We start from the raw sequence: 18131 nt of genomic DNA on the forward strand, positions 1-18131 counted from the left end.
GAAAGACTTTCCTGATCCTGCCAGGTGGGAATGTTATTTATCCCATGATTTCAGATTTTGCTTATAATTTCTCTGATGCACCTAGTATTAACTATTCTGACCGGCTTTTTTTCTTGCCTTTATGTGCCCTCTCCCATTTGCCTAGGCTTGGAATTCTAGTAGCATAGAAGGTGAGGTATACATTTGTAATAGAGTGGCTAGAAAACAAAGTGAAAAGCAACTGATTACAAATGATTCCAAAGCTAAATACAGAGAGGGTCTCCATAGATGAGAACATAAAGAAGTTGGTTAGAGAAGCAATAAGATTTCCTGGTAATTGTCCGGAATGGGATGGAAAGAAGATAGCTGGCATTATGAAAATATTGTTTGACTTCCTATTTACCAAGGAAAGCTTAAGAACACATGTTACCCCCCCCACACACACACATGCACAATTGTTCTTTCAAGTACAGTTGTTAGATGCGGACACATTTATTTCTAGAGGCCATTGTCCCAGGAGTCCAGCAGTCTAGGGTCAAAGGCATGCCTCCAATGCAGAATGGATGCGTGATCTCAGTTAATTAACTTCCACCCAGTGCCCAGGGCTGCTCTACAAAACTTGCAGAGCAGGTGTTAACCAGGGACCTCCCAGAACCGATGGAATTACAAGTCTAATCTCTATTCCTGATTTTATCCCTCTCCCTTTCCTTTTGTCCCTATACCTATCTCTATCCCTATCTCTATTTTTATCTCTATCCCAATCCCTATCCCAGAACTTAAAAGCACTTGAAATATCATTTTATCCAGGACCTTGATCATAAAGATGAGGAATATAAAGGCAGAAATATAACATAACTTACACCAAAATCCCTCACTCCATAATGACAGAGATTGGACTTGAGAGTTTTCTGACTATAAATTTGTCATTCTTACCACCATACCATGTTTCTTTATTAGTGCACATAGTAATTAATATCTAGAGTGATCTAAAGATGGTCTAACTCAAAATATCCTGCAACATTTGCAAAACAGACTCAGACAAGAAAATTTCAGTGTAATTGGGGAACTCTTGATCAATATATGTAATCTAAAACATTATTGAGTTCCTCTATAACCCAAGGACTTCTTATATTAATAGAAGTGGTTTGCTTGATTAACTTTCTTCCCAAGTAGATAGTTTTCCCATTTATAGTCTTGAAGTCCTCAAATGTGAAAATCCAGCTATTAGTTCCTTCCTGAATCTCTCCTCTGGAGATTAGACTTTTTCACTGCCAGCACCAAAGTAAGAGCTAGTAAACATAAGGAGTTCAATGTGTCAATATCAGGAGGATGACCTAGCCCCACAGAAAGATTCATGAGACTAAGAGGCAAGGCTAAGAGGTAAATGGCAGAGAAATGCAAACAGAAATATTTCATCTTCTTGTCTCCCATGAGTTATTTCTGGTAAGTAAAATTAGGGAGGACTCTTTATCTTTCTGGTCCTGCCAGCTAGATCAGTCAGGTGTCTGGGAATGGATAAAAGGTGGGGCACCTGCCTTAGCTCACATGGATTCCAAGGAATCTTAATTTGTCAATGGCTACAGATCAAGATGGCTAACCTTCTATTTACAAATGGCTCCTGTTCATAAGAAATTTCTCAGAGAAAAGCTATGAAAGGAGAAACCTATGAGTCTCAAGCTCTTACTGAACAAAACAGGGCTATCTATGATAAAGCCTAAGATGATCACTCATGTGCTAAGGCAGCAAGGGGCTCTTGGTACTCAGGATCTACCAGGGACTTATCAAATATCAAACTTTGGGACAAATAGCAATGGTTCAGGTTGAGATTTTGTGTGAACCATAGTAGCTACCTTGATGTTATATATTGAAAGCCAGACCTTGACAAAGACATTTGTTCTCTGTAGAAAGACAAATGGTGATCATTAAAAGCCATCATAGTTTCATCAAGAGCAAGTCATGTCAGACAAGGTGCATTTCTTCTTTGACAGTTATTAGACTAAGAGATTGGGGAAATGTCATACATACTACGAGTAGATTTCTGCAAGCCGTTTGAGAAAGCAACTGACAATTGCCCTGGGGCTAGGATGAAAAAAGTGAAATGGATGAAAAGTTTTAGAACTAGAAGAAACCTTACATATCATCCAATTCAAACATTTAATTTTACACATAAAAAACTGAAATTTAAAGTTAGGCATGTTTGAATTATTAGTTCAAATGTATAGTAATTAATGGATTGAATTAAACTATGGAGAAAAGTCTGTAGTAGAGGAACCCAAGAAGGTATCTAAAGACAAATTCTATTGAAGGACAATCTACTTAAGAATCTTGCTTATTCATCAATGTTACCAATTAGTTAAATTAAGGAATATATGTCATCCTTTTGAATTTGCATTTGACTTTAAGCTGTGAGAGATAGCTAAGATGCTGGATGCCAGAATTAGGCAGAATTAGAAAAAAAAGATCTCTAACAAACTAAAATGATGAATTTAGTGAAATGGAATTTATTAAAAACAAATGGAAAATTCTATATTTGAGTTAAAAACAAAATCAGTATATACATATATTGAAAGAAATGGTAGTAGGCAATAGTTAATATGAAAAAGACCTAGGGTTTTAATGGACTTTGAGATCCACCAAAACTGAGTTAATTTAAGCTGTATTAACAAAAGTCTAATGTCTAGGAAAATGGCAACGATACTTTCATTACCCTGATTAGATCACTTCTAGAATATGGAGTTCAATTCTGGAGGCCCTGTTTTTGCAGAAAATTAACAAATGAGCATGTGCCCAGACTACTATAACCAGAATGATAAGAGGTCTGAAAAACATCCAATAGAAAAAAAGAATTGAGTGAGGTTGGACATGGTTTACCTTTCAAGGTAAGACTTAGAGGGTTAAGATAGAGAAAGGGGATTAAACTTGCTTTGCTTGAACCTAGGGGACATATCAAAGAATTGTACAAGGAAGTTCCAGGAGGTTCACTTAATTTTGGTATAAGGGAAAATTCCTAATAATTGGAATTCCTCAAAAAGTGAAAGAGCTACTTTAGAAAGCAGTGATTTCTTCATCTTGGGCAGTCTTCTAGATTAGGGTGTATAAAAATTTCTTTAAAATACTGCAGAGGGAATCCCAATTCAAAGATAGCCCAGACTAGATGATTTTTTGAAGTCTATTTCCATCTCTGAGATTCTTTCACTCTCTGACCCTAAACACCATAGGGATAGAAAGAGATAGAATGTCTTGATGGCTATTATAGGTGAGGGAAGTACAAAGTTGAGTAAAATAAAGTTGGCAGGCAAGTTATATATAAATTAAGAGGAGTTAGGGAAGTCTTCCTTTAGAAGGTGAGATTTTAGTTGGGATTTAAAGGAAACCAGGAAGATCAGTACTTAGAGCAGAACGGGAAAAACATTCCAGGTATGGAGAACAGCCAGGGAAAATGCCTAGGACCCAGATGGAATGTCTTGTTCATGAAATAGCCATGATGCCAATGTCATTGAATCAAAGAGTACGTCAGGGAGTAATATGTAAGAATACTGGAAAGGTAGGAGAAGGTTAGGTTATGACCACACCAAAATTAAATTCCTGCATCCTCTTTACCAAATTCTAATGTTCCTGGGGCCATAGACTAGAGGCAGGTGTATGTTACTCTACTTAATGTTTTCATCCTTTCTTGAAAAAAAAAACATACCACTTTCACTATTGACTGCTTCAGGGGGAGAAGTGCTAAGATCATTAAGGAGACTTTATCATCTAGAAGGAGAAACTCATTCATTTGGACTCAGCTCTGGACATTCGCCATAAGAACAGGAAACACTTTTGGTGAGTGGGCACATCCCTACATTTATGTCTCACTCATTATGAATGTACTCATAGATATGTATATACACACATATGTGTACACATGCATATATTTGTTATTATTGTTCAGTCATGTTCAACCCTTTGTGACCCCATTTGAGATTTTCTTGGCAACAATGCTAGACAGCTTTGCCATTTCTTTCTCCAGCTTATTTTACAGATGAGAAAAGTGAGGCAAAGAGGGTTAAATGACTTGCACAGGGTCACATAACTAGTAAGTATTTGGGCCACATTTAAACTCTGGTCTTCCTGACTCCAGGACCAACACTGTATTCATTGTGGCACCTACCTACCCATAGGGGCCATCTCCAGTTGTCCTGATCGATATTTTGCCACTGGACTTAGATGGCACTAGAGGACAACGTGAGGCTGGTGACTTTGTACCACCCTCTCTCGCTTAAATCCAGTTCACTTGCAAGTCATGGCACCACCTTCCTGATGTCATGGTCTACTTCATGAATGAAGGAAAAATAACAACAATCATGCTGCCCCACACATATATACATACATACATGAATATTTATATAAATGTAAAAGGTTTGAAACATTCCAATTGTGACTTTGGTGGGATTAATCAAGGTCATTGAAGGTGACTGAACATATAAGAAAAAAAGAATTTATAACACAAAAACATATAAGAAAAAAATAAGAACATATAAAAATAGAAAAATAAGAACATGTAAGGAAAAAAACATAAAGAAAATCCTCTGATATCCTAGGAAAAAGTATCCTTTTTAGGCAAAATTTGCAGAGTTGAAAAGCAGTGGCTCCACCTGGTTGTAGATGTGCAGTAGAAGCATAAGAAGGACAGTAAGATGGAGGAAGCCCTAAGCCTGCTGGCAGGAGATTTGGGCTCTAGGATTGGTTTTGCCACTAGCTCATATTATTGTTTTCCACTATCCAGCTCCTTTTTCTTGGCCATAATTTCTTCCTCAGTAAAATAGAAGTTGGGGAAGGAGTCAGTTTAAATTATTTCTAAATTTCCTACTGGCTCTGAAATTCTGTCCTGGTTTATGCCTTCCTTTGCATATGTATTAAGATACATCTTAATTTCTCAGGACAGAATTTCAGTTTTCCTAAGTATGGCTGGTTGGAAGGTCTAATGAAATATGACATCATACAAGGGCGACTGTGGGAGAGAAGGACTACAGATTGGTGGCAGTCAAAACAGGGAAACTCCTGTGTTATCATAGAAGAATACAAAATAAATATTTAAAGTAAGCTCAAAACGAATGTTTAAGAAAATCTTAAGCAAACTCATGAGTTAAGGTAAGGCAACAAACTTTTATAGTCACTTAAAATATGCTAGGCCCTGTGCTAAGTGGTAAAGATACAAATACAAACAAAAAAGAGAGGTAGTCCTTGCCTTCAAAGAGTTTGCAGTGTGCGGAAGGGAGACAACACAGAAAAGCAAAAGGGAGATGCTAAGGTGCATGGTATTACATATATGAGAAGTTTATAGTAAAAAATGAGCAGACATTCCTTTCTCTAGAAGCTCAGCTTCAAGAAGTAGAGGGAAAAATAAGATGATAGTTATTTATTCTTTCAGATAATCTGTTATTTTTAGAGAGTTGGGCTCTCCTTCTGTGGAGTTGTTCAATATTGTCATAAGAGCTCATAATTATCAGGCATTTTAAGGCTCACAAAAAACTTTTCTCATGACAATTCTGTGTATGTAAGTATTCCTTCCAAGGCCTATGATTGGCTCATGTGGGTCCTTTCTCTTCTGCCAAAGTCACAACCTCTCTAAACCTAAATAGGCTATCTTAAAGAGTTGCTATAAGCAGTTTTCTGATGATGAGCCTTTCTGAAGTGACTTAGGTTGGTTCTTGAATGACAGACACATACCCTGTCATCAGTACTTCTTTGACAGGACCTGACAGACAACTTGCCCTAACATAGACTTCAAGAAACCAGTGACACTTGCATACTATAATGAATGGGACATCAGAAAAAGGGCAAGTATTATTTTCCTAGTTCACAGATGGGAAAATTGAAACAAGAGAGGTAAAGTCCAAAGGCACATCACTTTAAGGTTGGGCTTAAACTCCACTCTTTTGACTCCAAATCCATTACTCTTTTCTCCAATGTGAGCAAATGAATGATTCTTTACTTTTCAGTAACCTCTGCAACAGACAGTGGAATGTTTGGCAATCACTCAGTAATCCTGGAATTGAAACTGCTTGGGTTTTCTGGCTCACAAGATTTCCGCCACATGCTCTTTTCCATATTCTTCCTTCTTTACATGGTGACATTTATTGGAAATTCACTCATCATTGTTATGGTATGTATGGACTATCACCTCCACTCTCCCATGTATTTCTTCCTTGGTAACATCTCTGCTATGGAGATTTTAACCACAACTATTGTTATTCCTACTATGCTAGGAGGTTTGCTGACTACCCAAATTCAAACAATGTCATTTGGTGCGTGTATGGCTCAACTCTTCCTCTTACTTTCTGTGGGGACTTCACAATTTGTGTTGTTGGCAGCAATGGCTGTAGACCGATATGTAGTTATCTGTAATCCCCTAAGATATAGTCTGATTATGAATCATTAAGTCTGCCTCTGGGTATTTGGGTTTCTGTTCCAAATCTGGCCAATTGATGCAACATACCATTTTTACTTCTGTGGGCCAAATGTGCTGAATCATTTTTACTGTGAGAGAGGCCAGCTGCTCAGACTCACTTGTGGTGACAACAGATTTCAGCAGTTCATCCTCTTCCTGACGGCAGCTTTCATTCTTTTTGGTTCTTTGCTCCCAACCATCATTTCCTATATCTATATTATTTCTACCATTCTGAGGATTCCTTCTGCTTCTGGTCGGAAGAAGGCTTTTTCCACCTGTGCCTCCCATTTCACTATGGTAGTGATAGGCTATGGCACCTGTCTGTTTCTCTTTGTGAAGCCCAAACAGTCGGAAGCATCTGAGTATAACAAGACTATTTCCCTGCTGACATCAGTGGTGACTCCATTGCTGAACCCCTTCATCTTTACTCTGAGGAATGATCAGTTCATAGAGATCTTGAGAGATGCAGTAAAGCGGTTCAGTCATCTCTTGAAGAAGTAGATGTTTCCAGGACAGGTTCTGGTGAGAACAATTCAAATCAGGACATAAACATTAACAATTTAAAAATTCCCAGTGGAATCTTCCAACAAGTAATCCTTCCCACAGAGTCAAAATGAAAATTACCACATTAAAATATCAATTATTGCCTACTACTAATATTTGATTGAAGTAGCACATTATGCTTGTTTCTTTTATTGCTGTTTTTCTCTGTGTATGTCAGTTTACAGTATCTTTTATATCTCATCTTTCTTCCTTAAATATTAGCATAGTGCAGAGGGAAAAAAGCCACTGGATTAGTTTGTCCTTTATGATTCTGTTCAGTACAATGTACTTTCCTTGGTTTTTGAATGGTTGTTTCTACATTGTCAGATAGCATAATTATATCCCCTACTTTTTTTTTCAATTCACTTGATGAATCCCCTCGGTTTTATTTTTGTTTGTCTTTGTTTTGTGAATTGGTATCTTGGAAGCAACAGATGATAAGGTTTTGTTTTCTTATCCAAACTGTCACTCTTTTTCATTTTCTTGGTTTGGTTTATCCATTTACATTTAAAGTTATGAGAGTTAAGTTTATATTTTTCCCTATTTGTCTCTTATTTGTTTTTGTCCAAGTTATGATTTTTCTCCTCTTCTGTGGTAAATAGTACTATGTGTTTTCAGTTACTTAACTGTAATCTTTTTCAAGGTGAACCTGTTATTTTTGCCTTCCTTCTCCTCACCCTTGATTCCCCCTTGTATTTGTTGCTCCTTCCCCTTTGGGGTTTTGCTTATTGATTCCTTTCTCTGTCCTGCTTTCATATGGTTATATAATTCTTCCCTCGCTCCTTTTACTCTCAGTCAAATAGATTTCCCTCTTCCTCCTTCAACTAGTGTTGTGCATTACTGTTTCCAATTTCATTTTTTCACCTCTGTCCAGAGATAATTTCTATGACTCTCATCATTACACCTTTCCTGACTACTCTAGACCTTTATTCTCAGGTTCATGATCCTTTTAATTTTCTATTCTTTCTCTACTCTTTGTATTCTTCATGAAACCCAAACTTCCAAGGTATCCATTCTGGACTCCACACTCTTGGCAGTTTCTGCCATTACCTTGTACAGTTTGCTCTGTTGATTCCCCTTTTCCATCATACCTCACTCTTAGAACAATGCCAGTACTTAGAGGTTTCAAACAGGTTAGTGCCCTGTGGTAGGTCCTGCTCTCCCCACTCCATTCCTGGTTATGTAGCCCACCACTGTTCTATACTTTACCTCTAGTTACCTTTCTCCACTTCCTTCCCCCTCACTCACTCAAAATCTTCACCCTGGCTCTATGTCCTTCCACTCCCCACATGGTAGTTCCCCTCAGGAATTCCAACTCCTTTTGCTCTTGAGAAGGAGTGGTCTTCTCAAGTATCAAACCATTCATTCACCTGTAAGGAAGATGTGGCCAGGTTCTGTTGTTATTGCCATAGTCTTACCTCTTCACACTCGCTAGCTGTGTGACCTTGGGCAAGTCACTTAACCCCAATGGCCTCATCCTGGGTCATCTCCAGTCATCCTGATGAATATCTGGTCACTGGATTCAGATGGCTCTGGAGGAGAAGTGAGGCTGGTGACCTGCACAGCCCTCCCTCACTCAAAACAAAGTCAAGTGCAAATCATATCATTTCTCTGATGGCATGGTCTTCTTCAGCAATGAAGAACAAACACACACACATCTCTTCACTATTACTTCCACCTGACTTCTGCCTTCACCCTTATCTCCTTGTGCATATTTCTGTTAATGGTTTCTTTGTTATTATTTTTTTGTGGTTGCTGTCATTGGCTGATAGCTTCATTCGTCAGTTCCTGCATATCTGCTGTCTGAGATTTTCAAGAAGCAAATATTCTCTTCAGTTCTGGTTTTATTTCTAAGAATAATTCAAACAGCACTTTATTATTGAATGCCCATCTTTTAATTTATGATTAAACTGGGAATCACCCTGTGTTGCTTCACGAGCTTTATTAATCTTTGGAATACATTATTGCATTCCCTCTTGTGTTTTCTGTTGGGTTCAGAATTGCCTTATGTTATTTGAATTTCTTTTTCTTTGTTTTTGAAAGTCTTTCAAACTATTCCTTGCAGAATTTGTTATTTCTAAATTGAATTGTTAAATTTAATCACTTCCTATCTTGGAGTTTACAGTCTTTTTTTTTCCTGGAGACAATTTATTAATTATTTCAATTTGTGTCATTTTCTGTGTTCAGAAGTTCTGGGTAGTTCTCATATTATTTTTTGCATTATGATGTTCAGGTTTTTTATCATGTCATGTCCTGATGGGAGATCTCTGATCCCTAGGCTGTCTCTATATATCCTTTCTTTGCGATCAGTATGTTTTTCTTGGACAGGATGATTTCTTTTAGTGTTAGAATAATGAAATATTACTGTGCTGTAAGCAACGATTAATGTGGCAAATATAGAGAAGCATTGAGAGAGATACATAAACTGAGGCAGAATAAAGTAAAGAGAACTAAGAAAAAAATATACATCATGACTACAATAACAGAAAATGAAATAAAGACCACATAAAGAAAAAATTATCAAGAACATGCATGGCTCAAAAGAAGAGGTATGAGAAGATACTTCCACTCCACCCCTTTGCAGAGGTTGGAGGTTCATGAGTGTCACAAAGTACATATATTTTCAATCTTTTTCCAAGATAATGATCAATTCTTTTGATTTTTCCTTCTTCTTTTTCTTTTTTGTTTTTCAAAATATTACATACATTATATGGGATGGCCCTCTGGGAAGGGGGAGAAAAGGGTACTGGGGGAAACTATAGTGATATAAAAATCCCTCCCTCAAAATAACAAAATATTAAAAAAAACAAAACAAATGCAAGCAAAAAGAAAGACAGCCCCTGTCTTCAAGCAACTTACTTTTAATGAGGGAAGATAAACTTAAAAAGAAGCTGTAAAGAAGGTAGGGAGGAAGGTCCTTGCTCTTGACAGTCAGAAATAGAGTCCAGAGAGGACTGCAGAACAAAAACAATAGCTGACATTTACATGGCAATTTAAGATTCATGACATGCTTTATGTAGATCATCTTACTTCTCACTACAACCCTGAGAGGTAGGTGCTATTCAATAATAGCTCCCCATTTTAGATATGAAGAAAATGAGACTGAGAAATGTGAAATAATTTGCCCCAAGTCATATAGATAAATAACTAAAAGAAGATTTGACCTCAGATCTACTTGATTTCATTTCCAGTGCTCTATCCACTATTCCAGGTTTTCCAGGACTGGGGAGGTCTTACTTGACTCCTCTTTGTTCAAATCACATCTGGAATGATATGTTCAGTGATGGGTGCTACATGCTAGGCAGAGGAGGGCTACCAGGGTGGTGACCTCCACATCGTACTATGTATGTATCAGTTGAAGGAATTGAAAATAACTGACCTAGAGAAATAAAGACTTATCGAGATAGGGTACAAAAAGTACATATACACTCAATAATACAGTAGTTACCTCCCAAATATTAAAAAAAAACAACTCCATCACATGAGGAAAGGAATACTTATTCTATTTGTCCTCAGAGAGTAAAAATAAGAGTAAAGAGTGAAAGATGCAAATGACAGATTTAGGGTTGATTTAAGGAAGGACTTCCTTACAAAATGATTCAAAAGTATAATTGGATATCTTGGGAGGTGGTAGGCTTCCACTCCCTAAAAGCCTTCAGACCTTCAAGTGAAAGTTGGAAGATCACATGAGTTCCATTTCTGTTATGTGACCTTGGACCCTTTGCTGACCTCAGTTTTCCCTGTGTAAAATGATAGGTTAAATAAAGTGACCTTTAAAGTTCCTTCAAGTTATAAACCTGTGATCTTTTGATCCTGTGTTATAAAGGGGATTCTTGTTCAGGTGTCTTCTGAACTAGACAGTCTCTGTGTTCCGTATTAACTATGAGATCTTGTAATTTGGGATGTATTACAATATATACTCTGTATCTTGGATGATTTTCTATGACTAGACAATCTGTAAATTACTGGATGTTCTATAATTTGTGCCTCTGTATGTAGCTGCCTAGTGGAATTTGCAGAGACAAACATTTTTCCTCCTCCTAGAAGGAGAAGGTAATGGGGTTAACCCAGTCTGAGTCTTGTCTAATATCATAGCCCATGATATATCAGGGGATCCACTGGTCACTAGGGAAAAGCCTCAAGGTATATGAGTTCTTTTGAGATATACCTGGAAGCAGCTATTGGAGATATGGGCTATATTGAAGAAGAAGAGGAAAGCCACAGAGACGTGGATAAGTTAACTGATTATGTCATTGACTAGAGAGAGTCTAGTTTCACTGAGTTTTTGGTGGTTGTGGAGAATGTATTGCCGGCAGACAGCAAAAGTTGTCTGATGCCATGAGAAGCAGTTACAAAACCAGGAATGATAGGATTGCTGTTTACACTTACTGTGTCTCTGCATCAGAAAGTCGGATGAAAGGAAACCCTAGAAGATGGATTCCACATGGAGAGTGCTGCAGTCTCAAGCCAGAGATGAAGCAAATACCCACGAGACCTCAGCATATCCTAATGACAACACTGAAATTTCAATTTCACCATTGGTTGTGTGAATTTCAAAGGAAGATATTTCCTAACTGATGCCTCTCAGAGGTCCCACTCATTTTGTACATTTCTTTTGGCATTTCCAGTGCTTAGCTCTTCATGCACTATCTTGTAAACATGTATTGTTCTTGTCTGATAGACTAACTGATTTCTACATGATCTAGGAATAGAGACTGTACACTACATTGAGGTTTTAAGTCATATTTACAAAATTAATGTTATTCATTCCTCCTCACACTGAAACTAAGGTAATGCATGGTGCAGAATTTCATAAATAACATGATTGGGGTAACACAAGAACTTCAAACTTAAATACTTTTAAACAGTTTGTAAAAGATGTTTTATTTGAGAAAACTCAGGAAGTCCCTACTGCAGATAATGGAGTAGAAAAGCACACATATGCAGGCTCTCCCCACACAGCCCATAAAATACCTGTAGAGAGGGACTCTCAACAAATTTTAGAGCAGCAGAAGTGGAAAACAACAGAGTAGAGGAGATTTGCAGCCCAGGGTGACCTGAAAGGCCCACAGGAAAGGTCGGTGACATGGGACCCGGAGCAGAGCCCAGCCCAGCCTTGGCTGCATGGCCAGGCTCCTGAACAGGCCTTGGGGGTGGAATCTCCAGTCTCAGAATCCCCAGTCCCTGCAGCAGCGAGTTCATAGATCAACCCACAGGCGCCAAAGGTCAGTGACAGGGTTTTTTCAGCTGGCTGAGAAGGGAGAAGAGCTTTCCCGTAGCTCCAGCCTCAGGCAGCAGCATCAGAGGCCACATTGGGTAAGCAGGTGGCAGCAGTTCCCATGGCAGCCCCCACAGCAGCCCGCATTCATTGTTGGATCGTAAAAACCCCTGGGGGCACTGAGGAGCTAATTATTACCTTGGCCCTGTGTAGAGGCCCTGAGGGAGCTGGCCTTTGTCTCGCACTGAATGGCAGCCCTCCCCCCACAGCTTGACTGAATCCCAGCCCCCCAGTGCTTGCTTGGTGGAACTGGAGGCCAGGTGCCTGTGGAGAGGAAACTCTACTAAGATTCTGGGCACAAAAATCTCTCCTGCTCCCAGACCAGTGTACACACTTGGAGGAACTGAGGTCTTACAGATCCCCAGAGTATACCCTACTCTTGACAAAGGACCCAAAAGTCATGTAACTAGTTGAAAAAATGCCCAGAAAGGGAAAAAAAATAAGACTAAAGAAGGCTACTTTCTTGGTGAACAGATATGTTCTGCCATCCATTCAGATGAGGAAGAACAATGCTTATCATCAGGAAAAGACATAAAAGTCAAGGCTTCTGTATCCCAAACATCCAAAATAAATATTCAATGGTCTCAGGCCATGGAAGAGCTCAAAAAGGATTTTGAAAATCAAGTTAGAGAGGTGGAGGAAAAACTGGGAAGAGAAATGAGAGAGATGCAAGAAAATCATGAAAAGAAGGTCAACACCTTGCTAAAGGAGACCCCAAAAAATACTGAAGAAAAGAACACCTTCAAAAATAGGCTAACTCAATTGGCAAAAGAGGTTCAAAAAGCCAATGAGGAGAAGAATGCTTTAAAAAGCAGAATTAGCCAAATGGAAAAGGAGGTTCAAAAGCTCACTGAAGAAAAAAGTTCTTTAAAAATTAGAATGGAACAGAGAAAACTCAGAATATGAATGAATTTAAAGTTAGAGTCACATTTTGGATGGTTTCCACCTTTGGTATATAGAAACAAACAGTTGAACCTTGAAGAATTCCCACAGTTAGGACACAGAAAGTGGAAAAAAACATATATAATGATAAAGTTAGGGAAGAAGATGTTGAACAAAGAGAGAAAAGGACAAAGATCATGTACTATCCTGAGAAACCACCTTCTATTCATTTGCTAGAATGTATGATGATGTCTGGACTCAAATGGAACACTGTATGACTCTCATGGGGAATAGCTATCCATAGCATCCAATTATGTCAATTATTGTATTTATTATGTTAAACAATATTAGTTATTTAAAAGACTGAGAAGTAGCTACCCTTGGCATTTGTCAAGTCAACTAGTTTTTATTTATTTTTTAACAAGTATTTATTAATCATCCACTATATATGGTTCATTGTGCTAAGCACTAGGATACAAAAGAAGACCAAAAAGAGTCTCTTCTCCTAAGAATCTAACAGTCTACTTGGGAAGACAATATACAAATAACTATGTGCAAACAAAATAGGAACATGATAAATTGGTGTCAGAGAAATTCTCGAAGGAGAAACTAGCCCTTGTATTTGTGAAGTGGAGTTAGTATGGAGTTGAAGAAGAGATTCAGTACTCAAAGCATGATGACAGTGTTCTTGCTTGGAACTCAAGGGATGGAAAGGTTGATATGGGACTCTGGAGGAGGATAAAGGTTTAATCTGAAGGTTGAGCTAGATAGTATAGTAGAAATATTTGTAGTCTTGGAGTTAAGAAGACCTGAGTACAAATCCTGCCTCAGATACTCAGTAGGTGATTGTCCTTAAGTCATTTAATATCTCTTTGCCTCATTTTTCTCATGCATTGGACCTGATAGTTTAAAAGGTCACTAACACCTCTAACTCTGTGATCCTATGATCTATGATACCATAGTACAGGGATAGGAAAACTCCAGCTTTCTAGGTCTTTGGGTGTGGCCTTTTAACTGAGTCCCAGTTTTACAGAACAAATCCTTTTATTGAGGGGATTTATTCTGTGAAGTTTGGATTCAGTCAAATGGAGACATTTGAGGACCTAGAGGGACACATGTGGCCTCAAGGCTACAGGTTCCTCACCCCTGCCCACGGTCCAGTGAATTTTGATAGAGTGAGTAGTAGGAAAATGTTGGAAGCTTCTATGTCCCTTCTGAAAGAATGCCTATGGAATTATGAACCTGAGTGTCATTTTGTATGAATCTGCATTTTATTAGTCTTTGCTAGTAGGGTAAAGGTTGGGGATGTGGCAGAAGGAAAGTAGCAATACATGGCAAAAAGACCCAGTGTCCGGAACATGGGTGTAATATTTTGCTTATATATATTAAACATCTAAAGTTATTTTTTTAAGAAGGGGAAATTATTAATGAGTAATCCAGAAATTATTTTTCTGAGCTCCTCTGAGAAAACAACATGTCTCTACATTTCAGAGGAGAAGGGATAAAAAAGAACCCATAAATGCTTCTTAATAGGAAAAAAATCTAATTTTAAAATAATGAAACACAAAAAGTGAGAGAATTATGCCAAATAGGAAGCAAAGTATATCAAGATCAACAGAAAAGGGACAAGTAGAATGGGGAATGCCAAACCTAATTACATTGAACAGCAGCCAGATTAACATAAGGAAAAAAAAACATTTCTCAAGAAGTCCTGGGTATGAAAAGCCCATAAGCTTCCTGTATTATTAAAAAATTTTACAAAAATGTATTTATTAAAAATTATTTATTAAAAAAACTCCCTTTCAAGAAATCTTATTTCTATTACTTCTTCTTACTAAAAAAGATCTGCATTTGTATTGGTGTGGGAAGTCCCTGAGTCAAGAAAGATTGCAATCCCTCTGTCTCTTAATATATAAATTCATGAACTGCTATCGTCAAAATAACTCACTTGCTGACCAATCTTCTGATGATGAACTACTCTGAATTTAGTGAAATTAAACACAATAGACCCATCACCAGGTCCATCCTTTCAAGCTTCATAGAAGCTATGAACATTTGTCCTTTTTTGGGCATAGTTTTAGAGAACAGGACTTTTGTTAAGGATCTTAGTCATATTTTAAAGAACAATATTATTTCATTATGCACTAAAGTAATGAGCAATACTGGACCTATGAGATCATTGTTCTAGGGAATTCCCAGGTATGGAAACTTCCTTTACCAATGTGGGTCAATGCCATCTTGTCTGTAACTATAATCCTAGGGAGTTCCCTAGATCATTGATAGTTTAATGACTTGCCCATGATTATGCAGTCTGTATATATTAAATACATGAACATTCAGATCTTCCTGCCTACCAGGCTGGCTCTCTACTACTCCACATAGACTCTCTAAGATGTTGAATATGATATGATACCCATGTCATATTTGAAGCAATACCAACTTTTGCATATAATTTATTATTCCAGATTAGTCAAATGATTAACTGGCCAATTTCATGAAGGTATTCTTGAAATAGATGACCAGAGTGTCTACTACTACTTGTAATCAGTAATTGGTGACCCATTTATCTATTATTTTCAAGCATATCTTGCATGATAAGTAGACAGATGATTATATTTCATGTTGTACATGTCAGCACCAAGCCTGGGAATAGCAGCAGAACTGGTAGTAGCAAGCTTGGTCAGCATTGCACTTAGGATAATTAGCTGAACAAGCCACAGATAGGCTGTCTTGTGTTGCCATTGTGAGTGAGGGTGTGTCACATTGGGTAGCATGAGGTTTAAATATTTGGAAGAATGTTGTCTATTACCAGTAATAACTAGACTAGTCACAACTGTGAAGCCTTTGGCAAATTTGATTGTTTGTTGAGGGAGATTCAGACTCAGTAAAAGCTTTGAACATTGGAAGAATATAAATTTTTTATTGTTTTATTTCTTGGAAAGGCTTCCCACATATACCTGTGTATGTACATTCCTTACTTGGCATACCATTCCACATGAAAGCAGGAAAGGGAGCTGTGTGTTGCATCTGCATTTTCCCTCATCTTAAGAGTCTTGAATGCTATGACTGTACTTCATAGTTTCTTGTTAAGTGGATATTAGCCTTTTGGTACAACTGGCTCTGTGAGTACCCTAGTGTCTGATAAATCCCTAACTCCCAGCTACTGGGGCAAGAGCTCACTATATGACAAAAACTCTCAGGAAAACTGGAAAGCACTTTGGCAGAAAATAGGCACAGACCAACATCTCACACCATATACCAACATATGTTTTAAATTGGTATGTGACTTTGACATGAAGGAAATATAAACAAATTAGAGAAGTAAGAAGTTCTCTTTCAGATCTATGAGTAGGTGAAGATTTCATGATCAAGCAAAAGATAAAAAAAAATCATAGAGAAACTTTTGTCTCACAGGGTATCTGCAGCTACTTTAGTTGAGCTATAGATAAACTGTCCCAGTTCAATATATCTGGTACATGCCATCACAGCAAGGAGTGCTTTTCAGTTCTAGAGCTAAGCAAAATGTTATTCAAATGACAGAAATGAAAAAAGAGCCAATAAGATTCAAAATTAGTGTTAACATATTAATGAACAATTTTATAACATAATAAAATTAATAATCAATTTATTACCTAATTAAAGTAACAAAATCAATGTAACTAAAATTAGAAGAGAATTTTACAAATGGGAAAAAAATCACAGCAGTTCTGCATAAATTTCTCATTTCTAAAATATATAGGGAATTTTGATTCAAATTTTTAAGAAAAATAGCCATTCCTTAATTGATAAGTTGTGGTATATGACAAATTATGGTATGTGAGTATAATGAAATACTGTTGTGCAATAAGAAATGATGAACAGGCAGACTTCAGAAAAAACTGGAAAGACTTTTACAAATTTATGCAAAGTGAAATGAGCAGAACTAGGAAAACATTATACACAGCATCAGCAACATTGTGGGACGATCAACTATGAAAGATTCAGCTCTTTGTAGAAACATAATGATCCAAGAGAGTACAAATGTTCTTTAAGATACTTGAGACTATTTTACACATGTACTGAAACAAGTATTAGAAGTCACCATATAGTATATTACAAAATATTGAAAAGACTTACATGAATTGATGCAAAGTGAAGTGAGCAGAACCAGGAAAACATTGTACATGGTAACAGTAATATTGTATAATGATCAATTCTGAATAACTTAACCTATGATGAAAAACACTATCCACCTAAAGGAAACTGAATACAAGTTGAAGCATACTTTTTTCAAAATTTTCTTCATTTTTCTTTTTTTGTTCATTTGTGTTTTCTTTCACAACATGACTAACAAGGAAATATTGGAACTTAGAACTGTAAAAAACAAAGGTTAAATTTTTTTCTAGATGTAATTGGAAAAAATATTAAAATAAAAATATGTTACAAGGGAAGCATCTTGAGGGAAGGAACTCTTGATTACTTGATCATTCAGAACCATTCACAAATCCTTATAAAATATTTCTAATGGGTGATTATCCAGCTATGGCCTGATACTCCCAGAGACAAAAACCCCACTATCTAAGAAGGCAAAAGATCACATTTTTGACAACTCTGATTGCCAGAACATTTTTCTTGTACTTAGCCAATCTTTCTCCCTGCAAAATCTGCTACGCTGTGGTCCTAATGCCACCCTCTGGAGCTATATAAAATATGTGTAATTAAATCCTATTAATTGTAATTTGTACTTTACTTGTTTTTTGATTTAACCACTCTAAATCCTTAGACTACCATACAGTCTTTGGAGACCTAAAAATTCTGAGGGCATTTGCAATTATCTAGCTTTTAATAATGAATTGACTTGATTTTCTGTGCTAGATGGCATAGTTCAAATCATCCCTGATAACTAAACTTCCAGTCTTGAGTCATCTATGTTCCCCAAGTTTTCTGCAATGTCCTAATTTCAGTTTGGACTCACCAACATTGATGAGCCAACTGATCATTGTGAGATGGGCCACACTGCTAACCTTTGTAGACCTGGAC

At 37.2% G+C, this 18131-nt stretch overlaps 1 pseudogene; it reads left to right on the forward strand.

Moving 5' to 3' along the window:
• The first annotated feature begins 5983 nt into the window (after window positions 1–5983).
• LOC140531868 (olfactory receptor 9A4-like) lies at window positions 5984–6910 on the forward strand (annotated as a pseudogene).
• The last annotated feature ends 11221 nt before the right edge of the window (window positions 6911–18131 follow it).

This window comes from Notamacropus eugenii, chromosome 3 (genome assembly GCF_028372415.1).
Source record: "Notamacropus eugenii isolate mMacEug1 chromosome 3, mMacEug1.pri_v2, whole genome shotgun sequence".
In the NCBI taxonomy this organism is placed as follows: Eukaryota; Metazoa; Chordata; class Mammalia; order Diprotodontia; family Macropodidae; genus Notamacropus; species Notamacropus eugenii.